The following is an 11969-nucleotide window of genomic DNA, read 5'->3' on the forward strand; positions in this document are numbered from 1 at the left end:
TGGACACACCTTCTCATTCCAGGGTTATTATTTTATTATAGAATAATAGTGAATACATCAAAACCATGAAATAAGACTAATGGAAAAGCATTCCTCATGAAGCTGGTTGAGAGAATACCAAGGGTGTGCAAAGCTGTCATCAAGGCAAAGGATGGCAACTTTGAAGAATTATATTTTGATTTGTGTAACAAATTTTTGGTTTCTTCATGATTCCATATATGCTATTTTATAGTTTTGATGTCTTCACTATTATTCTACAATGTAGAAAACAGTCAAAATAAAGAAAAACCCTTGAATAAGTTAGTGTGTCTAAACTTTTGACTGGTACTGCAAAAATCTCTGAAGCTGGAGACTCTTACCTCCCTCACTAGCTTTAAGCACCAGCTGTCAGAGCAGCTCACAGATCACTGCACCTGTACATAGCTCATCTGTAAATTTTCCTCTCTTATCCTACCTCATTTGCACATGCTGTCTGTAGATTTTTCTACTGTATTATTGATTGTATGTTTGTTTATTCCATTTATAAATCTGTGTTGTTGTATGTGTTGAACTGCTTTGCTTTATCTTGGCCAGTTCGCAGTTGCAAATGAGAACTTGTTCTCAACTAGCCTACCTGGATAAATGAAGGTGAAATAAAATGTAAAATATATATATTATTATTCCAATTTTTCAGGGGATACTGCAGCACCCTAAGCACTCCTACTTCACGTAGCTATGGAAGGGTTAGCTAAAAAGGCTACGGTTATGGTTAGGTATGGGTTAGCTAACATGCTAAGTAGTTGCAAAGTTGCACAAAAGTAGTAAATAGTTGAAAAGTTGCTAAAATTGTCAGTGATGAGATTGAAACTCACAACCTTTGTGCTGCTAGACGTTCACATTATACGCACAACCCAACCCAACAACCCTGCTTTCAGTAACCATATGTCTTATGTAAAAAATACCAAACGTAACATATCATAGAAATTAGTTACCCGGATTTACGTGTACTATGTTACGTCTAGTCTATGATATCAGGCTGTCCAGACCGGAAGCCTGGCACCTTTTGCTTTGACAGCAGTTAGGAGAAGCAGCGAGCAGCGAAAGAAGCAGTCCGCAACCATTCAGGAGATATTATTGTTGGGTTATACAGATTGGATATTTTCACCATTTTATGGAATCGTTTCAATTTCTTTTGGCGAGCGGTGGCGCAATTTTAAACACCTTTCATGAAATGTCACAGCATGTCTTTGAATATTTTCAATCACATATCTTCCTTGGCTTCGTGAAAGTAATTTAGATAGAAAGAATACAGACGATAATTTTCACAAGACATTTGCGCTCATTCTTTCAAGCAGGATGGTGTCATACAGTTTCATATTCACTTTGGTTATTGCTGTGGCATGGGAAGTTATCGGTGAACCACAAACTCTACCTTCACCCTCAACGCAGCTAAATTCAACATCATCCATTCATGGAGGGGATTTGTCAAATAACGACACAGATAAGACCGAATCAAGAATGTCTTCAATGTTACAATATCTTCCTACTCTTAAAAATACTGTAATTATTATTTGCGCGCTAACAGCTGTTCTCATCACGTGCTTGGTAATCAAAGTGATCAGGTAGGCTGATTTATGTTTACACCAATAAGCAACCAAAAACTCTATAGGCAACTGTATTATCTTAATTAACATATATTACTATTGTAATATACTATACTATTATTCTATGAAATCGAATTGAAGCATTCATAAAGATCTTACTTAAATAACTTAGCATGTGCGTCATTATTGATTTCGATCAGCCAGTATGTAGTAGGAGAGTTGGCAAATAGGGGATGCGTCTTGGTGTTCTTTATATTGCAGCAACTATCATATTGTGTCAGTAATTGAATATCTAAATATGTTAAACACCACTACATTAGGCTACATCAGCGATGACATAATAATTCCCTACACCAGGTGGAACATTAGGCCTTAACCACAATGCAGGTTGACGTTTACTGTCATGAATCTTACCCTAGAGGCACAACGGAGCGATTTCTCTAGATGGGCCAGCTGCAAAGTCAAAATGGGCTATATTGTAAAAATTCCTGAAAACAAGCTTTTTGGTGTTAATTTAAGGTTAGGCATTAGAGTTAGTATTGTGGTTAGGGTTAAAATCAGATTTGATGTCTTTGTGGCTGTACCAGCTAGTGACCACTCTGCAGAGCTGCCTACAGAACAAGATTAATGACGAAAAACTCTAAACTGCAACCACAATACACTACTTTAATCCTGTCTATATGGCAAAGCAGCCATATCAGATTCTTTTTGTTCCAAGTGGGAAACTACTACACACCTCAGCTGCGTTTACACAGGCAGCCCAATTGTGATCATTTTTTTTCACTAATTGGTCTTTTAACTAATCAGATCAGCAATTTTTCCAATAATTAGGCAACATATCAGAATTGGGCTGCCTGTGTAAATGCAGCCCTCTTGAAATGTAATTATCACAACACTTTTCTGTTTTTTTCATAGATCTGGACGGAGAATCAGGAAAACACGAAAGTATGACATAATCACGACACCAGCAGAGCGAGTAGAAATGGCTCCTTTGAATGAGGAGAATGATGATGAAGAGGACTCCACCATCTTTGATGTCAAGTACAGGTAGGCCTACTCTCATCAGATCAAGGCGGTCTGAACTTGAAATGAGGGAGCACCAAAATATTTCCCAAACCCACAAGAGTGGCACAGCCGTTCATCCTTTTCTTTTTGATTCAGACATTCCTGTTTATGAGGATGCTTTCTATTTTTTACCTTTATTTATAGCTCACTGATTATTCCTGTTTCAGAAGACTTAAACATATTTCAGTGTCATTAATTAACTCATTAGATGAATGTTATAGATATGTTTTTGTTGAATCCGTGAATGGGTAACTTTCTCTGATATGTTCAGTTCGTAATGCAAAGCGCATGTGCCCTGAGCCCTTCTTCATACTATTTCAGTTGAAAAACATAAGGACAAAATTAGAGTATACGGAAATGCATCATATTGGCTTTTTTGTTTAATCTCCACTACTTTCATTGCCAGTGCTTCAGCAAAATTAAACATTTTACAAGGTAACAATAATGTTCTTCCCTTAGATGTTTAATCATGAAAGGTTTTCTGTGTGGAGCTGCCACACACATTTCCCTGGCCATAATTGCACATTTTGGAAATGTTTGAAAGTAGGATATTTAGATTTGAGACTGTCTGCTTAATAAACACTAAACAACGATAACCATGAAAGTGGGAACTGTTTGAGCTCAACCAAATACATTCAATATCATCCATCTCACATGGTTCGGAAAGATCTTGGAGTTAACTGAACCTATGGTTTTACTTTATTTCACGGGAAAGTAATTAATAACTATTATCTAAGAAATGACATGCGAAAATGTTAATTACATAGCAGTAACATAAATAACATGTTTCATTGTGATTCCATAAAACAAACACCACCATGTAACATTTGGTACCAGGTAGCCTAGTTCCAATGTTACTGGTGTTAAATTCTTTGAAGTAGCCTTCAAGAAGGTATCCATTGCTACTAAAATACCAGGGAAAATGGAAACAGCACGGTAAAATAAAGTGCTTCTGGTCTCTGCACAGCTTTACGTCACATGCGTTCATTTGTAGCAAAATTTCAAGTGTTGATATAAGGCTTCTCCCATCCGTCCTTTCAATTGTTCTTTGACACAGTCCCAATTTCCTGTGAGAAAGATATGGCCTCCTGTTTACCTTATATCCTACAGTATTCTTATAAGTCAAACTCAGCTCAGCAAGGCTATTTCCTCCCACACCCAGTGGACCGTCGACTTAGAAATGCAAACGGATCAGTAGTAAATCAATAGGTATTATTTCTCAACATTGTTCTTCTGTAAGATGTGGGTTTTCAAATAAAATGCATTTTGTCACATGCGCCGGATACAACAGGTATAAATCTTACCTTGAAATGCTTACTTGCAAGCCTTTAACCAACAATGCAGTTCAAGAGAGTTATAAATACTTAAAATACTTATAAAATAAACTCATGTAAAAATGAAAATAAAAAGTAACATAATAAAATAACAGTAATGCGGCGATATACAGGGGGTACTGGCACCTAGTCAATGTGCGGGGGTACAGGTTAGTCAAGGTAATATGTACATGTAGGTAGGGGTGAAGTGACTATGCATAGATGATAAGCAGCGAGTAGCAGCAGTGTAAAAACAATGTAGATAGTCCGGGTGGCCATTTGATTAAAAGACTGGTTGGGGGTAGAAGCTGTTAAGGAGCTTTTTGTACCTAGACTTGCTCCGGTACCGCTTGCCGTGCGGTAGCAGAGAGAACGGTCTATGACTTGGGTGACTGGAGTCTTTGACAATTTTTTGGGACTTCCTCTGACACTGCCTGTTTAGTATGTAGGTCCTGGATGGCAGGAAGCTTGCTCAGTGATGTCCTGGGCCATAAGCACTACCCTTTGTAGTGCCTTACGGTCGGATACCAAGCAGTTGCCATACCAGGCGGTGATACAACCGGTCAGGATGCTCTTGATGGTGCAGCTGTAGATCTTTTTGAGGATCTGGGAACCCATGCCAAGTATATTCTCCTGATAGCTCATGCTGATTGAATAGGAAGCCAGGTCTGTCCGATTGTACAGTATTCACAACTTGAATCATTTCACAAGAAACTATACAGTACCAGACAAAACATTTTGTTCCAACTGCGGTTGGAACAAAAATCTCAAATTTGGACTCATTAGACCAAAGGACAGATTTCCACCGGTCTAATGTCCATTGCTCGTGTTTCTTGGCCAAAGCAAGTCTCTTCTTATTATTGCTGTCCTTTAGTGGTGGTTTCTTTGCAGCAATTCGACCATGAAGGCCCGATGCACGCAGTCTCCTCTGAACAGTTGATGTTGAGATGTCTGTTACTTGAACTCTGTGAAGCATTTTTTTGGGCTGCAATTTCTGAGGCTGGTAACTCTAATGAACTTATCCTCTGCAGCAGATGTAACTCTGTGTAACGGGTGTCGTCTTCTGAAGAGGAGGAATCGGACCAAAGCGCAGCGTGGTAAGTGTTCATGACTTTATTTAAACTGAACACTGAGACAAAATAACAAAATGGAACAAAACGAAACAGTTCTGTCTGATGCAGACATAAAACAGAAAACAACTACCCACAAAAACTGTGGGAAAAAGCTACCTAAGTATGTTTCCAAATCAGAGACAACGATAGACAGCTGTCCCTGATTGAGAACCATACCCGGCCAAAACAAAGAAATACAAAAACATAGAAAAAAGAACACAGAATGCTCACCCAAATCACACCCTGACCAAACCAAAATAGATACATAAAAAGCCCTCTAAGGTCAGGGCGTGACAGTACCGCCCCCCAAAGGTGCGGACTCCGTCAGCAAAACCTGAACCTATAGGGGTGGCTCTGGTGAGACGTGGGACGTAGACCCCGCTCCAGAGCGGGGACCCTCGCTGCCGACCCCGGACTGGGGACCCTCGCTGCCGACCCCGGACTGGGGACCATCGTAGCGGGCTCCGGACTGGGCGCCCTCGTAGCGGGCTCCGGACTGGGCGCCCTCGTAGCGGGCTCCGGACTGGGCGCCCTCGTAGCGGGCTCCGGACTGGGGGCCATCGTAGCGGGCTCCGGACTGGGCGCCCTCGTTGGGAGTTCCGGACTGGAGGGCGCCTCTGGAGGGAGGAGATGCAGAGACAGCCTGGTGCATGGGGCTGCCACAGGGCCAACCAGGCTGGGGAGACCTACAGGAGGCCTGGTGCATAGAGGAGGCACCGGATGAACCGGACTGTGGGGGAGCACTGGAGCTCTGGTACGCAGCCTTGGCACCACTCCTCCAGGCTGAATGCCCACTTTAGCCCAGCCCCTCCAGAGTGTAGGCACAGGTCGAACAGGGCTGTGGGGGAGCACTGGACATCTGGTGCTTACCACTCGCACCTCTCCATTTGGCTCAATGCCCACCTTTGCCCGGCATGGGCGGAGCGAGGGCATAGGACGAGCTGACCAGTCCCAGTGCACCGGAGACACAGGGCGCAGAGCCGGCGCAGGATACCCTGGGCCAAAACGGCGCACCGGAGACCAAGTGCGCTGAGCTGCCACAATCCGCCCTGGCTGGATGCCCACTCTCACATGGCACTTGCGGGGGGCTGGCATATAGCGCTCCGGGCTATGAGCGCGCGCTGCAAACACTGTGCTCTTTACTGCATAACACTGTGCCTGACCAGTACCACGCTGCTTCCGGTAAGCACGGGGAGTTGGCTCAGGTCTATCGCCTGACTCCGCCAATCTCCCCGTGTGCCCCATTAAAAACGTTTTTTGGGGCTGCCTCTCATGCCTGCTGCGCTGCCTTGCCTCATCTCGCCGCCTCTCAGCTTTAGCTGCCTCCAGCTCCTTTTTCGGGCGGCGATATTCCCCAGCCTGTCTCCAGGGTCCCTTTGCGTCAAATATCTCCTCCCATGTCCAGGAGTCCTGAACCCTCTGCTCCTCCATACCACGCTACTTGGTCCGTTGGTGGTGGGTAGTTCTGTAACGGGTGTCGTCTTCTGAAGAGGAGGAATCGGACCAAAGCTCCAGCATGGTAATGACTTCATGACTTTATTTAAACTGAACACTGAGACAAAATGGAACAAAACTAAACAGTTCTGTCTGGCGCAGACACAAAACAGAACTACCTACAAAAAACATGTGGAAAAAGCTAGCTAAGTGTGGTTTCCATTCAGAGACAACGATAGACAGCTGTCCCTGATTGAGAACCATACCCGGCCAAAACAAAGAAATACAAAAACATAGAAAAAAGAACATAGAATGCCCACCCAAATCACACCCTGACCAAACCAAAATAGAGACATAAAAAGCTCTCTAAGGTCAGGGTGTGACTCTGGGTCTTCCTTTCCTGTGGCGGTCCTCAGCCAGTTTCATCATAGCGCTTGATGGGTTTTGCGACTGCACTTTCAAAGTTCTTGAAATATTCTACCATGCAGAAAATAGTAAAAATAAACAAAAACCCATGAATGAGTAGGTGTGTCCAAACTTTTGACTGGTACTCTATATGTATCCTTATTCTGTATTTTCACTTGTTTTTCAGGTGAATGCCAGCATTAAACAGAGGATGTTGGATTTTGAACCCACCATTTTCTCCAGTGGAAACACAACCCATGGATATGTTACGTAAAGCTGTTCCCCGATGTATTCAGTGTTTGGTAACGTCTGTCAAGTCTAGTCAAGCTACCCATCTCACCCAATATTTTCAGAAGAGGTAGCTCGGTTGGCTTGTTTTCTAGAATGTATTCTGATTGTGAACATGCTGTATTTACAATCATTTTGTACACATCATACACTTCTAATACAGACGACTCATCTTCAGAGGGATACTGCGCCCAGCTAGCTCAGTAAATGCATATCTTCTTTAAGCTAAAACTAAATACATAGAGAACATTTGATGGCTTCTGTGTAAAGGCAATCCTCTGGCTGTCCTCTAATGCTTATGGTATATTATTCACTGTAATATTAGATGCATTCCTCAGATTATTAGTTTCATATGTATGGTTTGCACACTAAAGAATACTTATTTACTAGTCTGGTGCAAATATTATTTTAATTGGCAACTATTCGGCTATTCCAAATATTACACTAACCACTAAAATATGCATACACTGTAAATTGTCTGAGGCTTTCTGTCCTCCGTCCCTCGATCTGGGGACCTAGTGAATGATCTGCAGAGAGCTGGGACCAAAGTAACACACTACGCCTTCCAGGGACTAAAATCCTGCAGTGTCAGACGTGTACCCCTGCTTAAGCCAGTACATGTCCAGGCCCGTCTGAAGTTTGCTAGAGAGCATTTGGATGATCCAGAAGAAGATTTGGAGAATGTCATATGGTCAGATGAAACCAAAATATAACTTTTTGGTAAAAACTCAACTCGTTGTGTTTGGAGGACAAAGAATGCTGAGTTGCATCCAAAGAACACCATACCTACTGTGAAGCATGGGGGTGGAAACATCATGCTTTGGGGCTGTTCTTCTGCAAAGGGACCAGGACGACTGATCCGTGTAAAGGAAATAATGAATGGGGCCATGTATCGTGAGATTTTGAGTGAAAACCTCCTTCCATCAGCAAGGGCATTGAAGATGAAACGTGGCTGGGTCTTTCAGCATGACAATGATCCCAAACACACCGCCTGGGCAATGAAGGCGTGGCTTCGTAAGAAGCATTTCAAGGTCCTGGAGTGGCCTAGCCAGTCTCCAGATCTCAACCCCATAGAAAATCTTTGGAGGGAGTTGAAAGTCTGTGTTGCCCATCAACAGCCCCAAATCATCACTGCTCTAGATGAGATCTGCATGGAGGAATGGGCCAAAATACCAGCAACAGTGTGTGAAAACATTGTGAAGACTTACAGAAAACGTTTGACCTCTGTCATTGCCAACAAAGGGTATATAACAAATTGAGATAAACCTTTGTTATTGACCAAATACTTATTTTCCACCATAATTTGCAAATAAATAAAAAATCCTACTATGTGATTTTCTGGATTTTTTCTCATTTTGTCTGTCATAGTTGATGTGTACTTATGATAAATTACAGGCCTCTCATCTTTTTAAGTGGGAGAACTTGCACAATTGGTGGCTGACTAAATACTTTTTTGCCCCACTGTATGTTATTATTTTATTTTTACAATTGAGAATCATACATTTATTTTCAATACCCTGAAAAGTCTATTCTATGAACAGTTAATTTTCTATTATGAATAAAAAGCACGTTATATTTTCAGAATACAATCTATTGATTCTATTCACTGTTATTATATGGTCAAAAGTAACACCATTAAGGAATTTACCACTTTCTGTTCATTCTTCCTATGCCACATTGACACACAGCGCATTATGATTTAAAGCTGTTTACTTGTTTTACATCTAGATTGATATATTTCAGCCTGCAGTTATAAAATACATTACTGTTTACGATTGACAGTATGATTCATGTTTCCCATTGTATACTAATATAAGAAACTGTAGTCTATATCATATTTCAGTCATCAGACTATTTTTATTTAGATATTTTGTGTGTGATTAAGTTAGCTTCAGTTTTCAGTAATGCACAATTGGCGCCTTGTTCCTTTGATCGTATTCTTGATGTATTAGTTTTAGATATTTTGTTGCTACCTTCATCTTCCCTCTCCTCAGCAATGTATCTCTTCTACAATATCCTCTCCAAAAGGATAATAGTGTGAATGTTTCTGATCTTCAGTGCAGTGTTTGAATGTACAAGTAATTTATTTTGGGGCTTATGTCTTGTAACAATGTTCATTAGAACTTTATTGAGAACTTTTATTTTAAATGAATCATCTGGTTTATGCAGCTTTTCCTCTTGTAAATGAAATGAAATCTGCCATGCTATATGTAAACCTTCACTAATTACCCTCATCCCAACTCTAAGCCAAAACAGTTAGAAAACCCATGCTTAACGCTTCTTTTATAAAATATTGAAAGCATGTCTACGCTTGGTTTTTCTGTCACAAAAAATGTAGTTGATATCAACCCACTGGCTGGCTCCATGGATTTCCATTTATATAAAACATTAACCAAATAAAATGACTCTCCCCTACCATCAACTATCTCCTGTCTTGGTCTGTCTGCTGAAACATGTCATTAATTTGAATGAATTATTGTACTGAAATGTGACAAATGTACAAATCTTTGCTAAGCCCTTGGCTTATGGAGTTCCATATGAAGTCAGGGTTGTATATCGACAATACCCTCCCTTCTCTTGGGACACTGTCACCATGTTCTACACCTTTCCATGAACCTTTCCTCCTTTCTGCAACTATCAAACCATTCCTGTGATACTATAGATTAACTTTATTAGAAAGAACCATTCCTGACAAAATGAGGCTATTTCAACAGATTTACAAAGGGAATTTTAGTATGGTGTCGTTCCGAAACAAAAAGCACTTTCAGATCCAACACAATAATGTGCATCAAAGAAATTTGAACAACAAAGTTGACTGTGTTTCAGAGGACATATATAGATGAAGGGAAGTGAAGGGAAAACCTCAAAATAGAATACCAAAGAAAGATCATAATGATCACATTTTGACAGAAGGATATGTGAACATCTCTTCAGTATGTCCAACAAGCCCGTTTCAGGGGTAATTTGTTTAGTTGTATTGGTCACAGTCCGTTTCTGCTTTTGCAAAACACAGCAGTTCTTTTAGGAATAAATGCATCTATTACTCTGGATGGCCCTCTGACATCTATAGTAAGACTATATCTATGTTTAACTTAATTGTCAGTGTAATAAGAGCAACATGTAATTCTACAGAAGAATCCTATCAAAACAACACTTTTTTTGCAGAAGGATCACGTGTGTGAGAACACGAGGGGCTGCGACTGGAGTAGGCCACACTACGAATATTTTAAATACTTCTACTAACATCTATTAACAGAGGCATGTTCCCGCCGTGGAAGTAAACATTTTCTACAGTGCTGAACATCTTGCCAAACCTTTGAAATGACTTTTAGAATTAAATATAACTTTCTTTACCACAGCTCCCTTGAGCTAGAGGTGCATATAAACAGACTGCAAAATATTTACACACATTCCATCTCAAGCCCCAGTTTTGTTAAGAAACAATGTTCACATTATTCGTTGATAACAAGTTGTCTGACGATTATGATGTCCAGTTGACAACATAAAACATTTTCACAGGAACAGCTTCCTACTTATTGATGAGTAGGGCATTTAGTAAAACAACCACAACCTTCTGAACAGCAAAGCATTAGCCAATGTCAACCCAAGGTCTTAAACACACCTATATTTGGAAATGGTCTTAAGAGGCACATTCCAAAAAAGTCATTGTCAAAACCTTAGGGAAAGGTTGAAGATGTTGGCTGTTCCTGTGTAAACAGTAGTGTGTGAACAGCTGGGTGTGTTCCCTGTTGGACTGTATTATCTCAAACTTTTTCCACACCAGTTGAGTGCCTCTTTTCAACATTACTCCGTTACACTGCCTTTGACTGAGCACTCTAGGTAAACTAATAATAGCCCATGTCTGCCCTGGATGACTGGAGTCCTGTGGCTTGAAGAGGGTCCTCTCACAAAGCAACTGGTTGTTGTCTACAACACTTGCTGTGGCCTCTGTAGATCATCTGTAGGATCAATGAAACCATCTTGTTTTTGTTTTGATTGTTTTGATTACGAATGTGCTGTATTTTCAGCCATTCATGCTTTACCCAGGGATTTCTGTGTGCAGTTAACTCTTATCTCCAAATCGAATGAAATGAAAACATTCATACGTGAACACACTATATTCAAAGACTCATTATACACCAAACTCCAAACAGAACAGAAGGAAAGAAATGCAATTGTGTCATTCCTTGTAACACAGTTTCCCTGATGAGGAAGAAGTTAAGGCAAGATAAGAAACTAGGCCTACACCTACTACTTCAATGATCAAATTCCCAATTTAAAGTGAAAGCTTACAAACCATCACAAATATGTATATTAGCATGTAGTTGAACCCATGTTCACTAATTAAAGGTACTACATGTAACAACTCAACAATGAACTGTTTCTTGTCAAATTGACTGGGGCCAGCAAATCTCTTGTTGTCAAATTGACTGGGGCCAGCACAACTCTTGTTGTCAAATTGACTGGGGCCAGCAAATCTCTTGTTGTCAAATTGACTGGGGCCAGCAAATCTCTTGTCAAATTCACTGGTCCGTTGTTGAATTGACAACAAGAGATTTGCTGGCCCCAGTCAATTTGACAACAAGTGATTTGCTGGCCCCAGTCAATTTGACAACAAGAGATTTGCTGGCCCCAGTCAATTTGACAAGAAACAGTTCATTGTTGAGTCTTTTGCTATTCAATAAGAAGCCTACACCATTAGAATGCAATTTTGTGTGAGCCCAATAAAACATTTTGTGGAAATATTGTTAAACACTATCATTTCACTA

The 11969-nt window shown here is 40.7% G+C and overlaps 1 long non-coding RNA gene across 1 annotated transcript; it reads left to right on the forward strand.

The window, feature by feature from the left end:
• The first annotated feature begins 2493 nt into the window (after positions 1-2493).
• LOC123992521 lies at positions 2494-7926 on the forward strand. The gene is made up of 3 exons (XR_006831261.1): positions 2494-2630; positions 4993-5058; positions 7100-7926. It is a non-coding gene; the product is annotated as an uncharacterized LOC123992521 (long non-coding RNA).
• The last annotated feature ends 4043 nt before the right edge of the window (positions 7927-11969 follow it).

This window comes from Oncorhynchus gorbuscha, linkage group LG02 (genome assembly GCF_021184085.1).
Source record: "Oncorhynchus gorbuscha isolate QuinsamMale2020 ecotype Even-year linkage group LG02, OgorEven_v1.0, whole genome shotgun sequence".
NCBI classification, from domain to species: domain Eukaryota; kingdom Metazoa; phylum Chordata; class Actinopteri; order Salmoniformes; family Salmonidae; genus Oncorhynchus; species Oncorhynchus gorbuscha.